A 3,129-nucleotide genomic window follows, 5' to 3' on the forward strand; every position below is an offset into this window, starting at 1 on the left:
GCAAACATTTTTCCAAATCAATAAAAGTTTGTCAATAGTTGTAGTGTATGTATAATTTGTAATGTACGTGTGGAATTTGCGTCATCAATCTATTGTTGGAAATTTAGTTTGTTTCTACTTTTAATGTATATACTCTTTAATCCAAGGACCTCATTTCTAGGCATATATCCCAGAAAAATAAAGCACCAGTTTCTAAAAATATAAGTACTGTCTAAGAATAATAAACAATTACTCTGTTAAAATAAAGTAAGAAGATTTATTGAAGGTTCGATATCAGGGCGGACTGGGGAAAATGTCTGATTTTAGAGTGAATGAATGCTTCCAAAATGGCGAAGCTGTGGAGATGTCTTAAAGGGTGAAAACAAAGAACTTGAGATGTATTCTTTTTATTGGACATTACAAACTTAGATCGACACAAGGTGTGTTACTAGAAGTGGGGCTAGGAAGGGAAGGTTATAGAACATTTCTCCCTTAGAAACAGCTTAAGTGAAATTTTTTTTTGTTAGCAGCTGCCAAGGAGACTTAGATAAGAGTCAGCATCAAGGCCTTCTTCTTGAGACATTGTTTAATGAAGGGTCTTGATAGTGCCTGTGAAACAGTTTATTGTTATTCTCTCAGCTTAACCACAGAGAAAAAGAGAAAACTTTTAGTTTACCTTTATACAGGCCTTAAAGAATAAGTCAGTGGTTTTCATGTATTAAAAGAAAGGCAAGATAGAGTAGGGCCCCAAACTCTAAAGCAACCATTTTTACTTTAGTCAAGTGCCTCAGTTTACTTGCTCTTACTCATTTCCTGCTTTGATCAAAGATTTATATGAACATCCTTTGATCACTTTTTGAATGAATGTTTCTTCTGCATGGACTCAAAGATTTGTGTTTTTCTTTTGGTGGCTGTTTGAGTTTAGTGAGCTTTTACGTTATTAAGTTGCTGTTGGCCATGACAAGTCTCTGCACTGCTGAGCAAATAATCTGAAAAGCTGGAGTATATGAAGAACAGGGCGTCAGGATTGGAGGAAGACTCATTAACAGCCTGTGATATGCAGATGACACAACCTTGCACACGTACACATTCATCAACAGAGACTCAATCGCACACCCCCACCCCCTGCCAAAAAAAGACACTGGGATTCACTTAAAAACACATGAACACAATCATCAACAAAGACCCACAGGCGTGCTGAAGAGCTGATGAGGAGTGTGTGCAGACCTGGCTACTGATAAGGTGGAGACAGGCGTGGATAAGTGGATTATCCAACAGGCAAAGTAAGCACGGTGCTTATCTTGCTTACCAGATCATCTGTAGTGAGCAATTTCACATGGTTTTCACTACATCAAAGATGTGAAACACTTCACTACAGATTAGTTGGAAAGCACAAGTAAGCCCGTGCTTACGTTGCCTACTGGGTTATCTGTCCCTGAAAAGAGCCTTTGATTCTGTAGGATGTGGGGCTGAGGGACAGACAGATGCCACCCATATCTAGAAGCAGAATCTCTGATGTGGTGAAAAGAAAAAGTGAAATTGTTCACTACAGATGATCTGGTAAGCAAGGTAAGCACTGTGCTTACCTTGCCTATTGGATAATCTGCCCTTGGGTGGAGGTACCGGTGAAAAGACACAGCTAGGACTGCATGCTCCACAGTCCAACTCAGTTTGTTGGAGACTCAAAAAAACGACGTCCTTTTCATTGATATCCTACAGCCTACCTAAGGGAGGCGTGCCCAGACCTCTTTGCTAGCAGCCAGCTAATCAGTTCACCCCAACAAAGTGTGCCCAAACCACCTGCAGTATTTTTTTCTTCTCTCTTGTAAATCCTGATCTTGCCTCTGTTCTTCAAATCAGTCCACCAGACAAATTCTCACATGAGTAAACAGTGTGCAAAGTGACCAGCCATCTCGCTTAAGTTGCTCTTCAACAGTGTGTCCACACACAACACCCATTAATCGACACATATTACTGACATGACAGCTCACACCCGCGTGCACGCATGCATACAGGCATGTCACACATGCTTGCACACACACGCACACATGCACTGCGTGTTTGTAAACAGACACACACCTAGAGAATCCATCAGACACAACTGCACCCTCATAAAAATAGAAAATAGACATGACAGTGCCAGGCTTTCTGAATGGATGAGATTCACACCAATTTGGGTCCATTTGATCAAAACGAGTCCCCATTGTCACTGTTCCTAACAGCCCCTTCAGTAGACCCTAGAGCATGGCTGCTTTCTACTTAAATTAAAAAAAAAGGAAAAGAAAAGAAATAGATCTCTTCCAATGTCTTTATTATTATTATAATTATCATAATCTTCAATTTTCAAAAATATAAATAGGTGCACGGAACCCTGGTGCCTGCACGGTCCCGGGGAAGGGGGAGGGGGAGGGGGGATAGGTGACGCTCCCACTAGGGAGGGAGTGCCCCCCACCCAGCCCTGCTGAGATAGACACCTGCTAGGGTGGCAGACCCGGCTGAGAGGACCCTGGAGGAGAAACCCTGGAGGGAACCCGACTACCATGCTGCGGAAGACCCCTCACAGGGCTCCCTCCTGCCCTTTCACCTGGGCCAGAACCCTGCACCTCCGCCCCAGGGGACAGATGTCGCAGCCCTCCCGGCTCCGTCTTGTCCAATACATTCAGCAGGGGCTCCGAGCTCTTCATGCCTCCGGGCCTCTGTGAGCCCCTTCCAGCTCCTCTGACCCCTCCTCCCTCCTCCTTAGCTCTCCCTGGAGATGAAATAATCGATTGCACTGCTCTTGGGTAAAGTCAAGAAACAAAAAATAATCTTCTTTATTTAACTTAACCCCTCCCCTCTCCCTCTGTCCCTGCACTGGTCCCCGGAAAGGCACAACAGGAGATTGAAGAAATTGTCTCTAAACTCAGTCCATGGGTTACATGAGTTTGCTTTTGCTTTGGTATTTGTGGGGGAAAAAATTCGACGCATTTCTGGCGATTTGGGGGTAGGTGGGTGGGTGCATACACAATGTGGGATTTCATTTTTCCTTCTTTAATGGAATTCCTTATATGACAAAAAGCGACTAGAAGAAGACACCATCTGTGTGGAATGCGCTGTCAGCGTGGCAAGGCTGCTGGGCTCAGTGTCCTGGGCACATCCCAGACGCTTCTC

This window comes from Elephas maximus, chromosome 13 (assembly GCF_024166365.1).
Source record: "Elephas maximus indicus isolate mEleMax1 chromosome 13, mEleMax1 primary haplotype, whole genome shotgun sequence".
NCBI classification, from domain to species: domain Eukaryota; kingdom Metazoa; phylum Chordata; class Mammalia; order Proboscidea; family Elephantidae; genus Elephas; species Elephas maximus.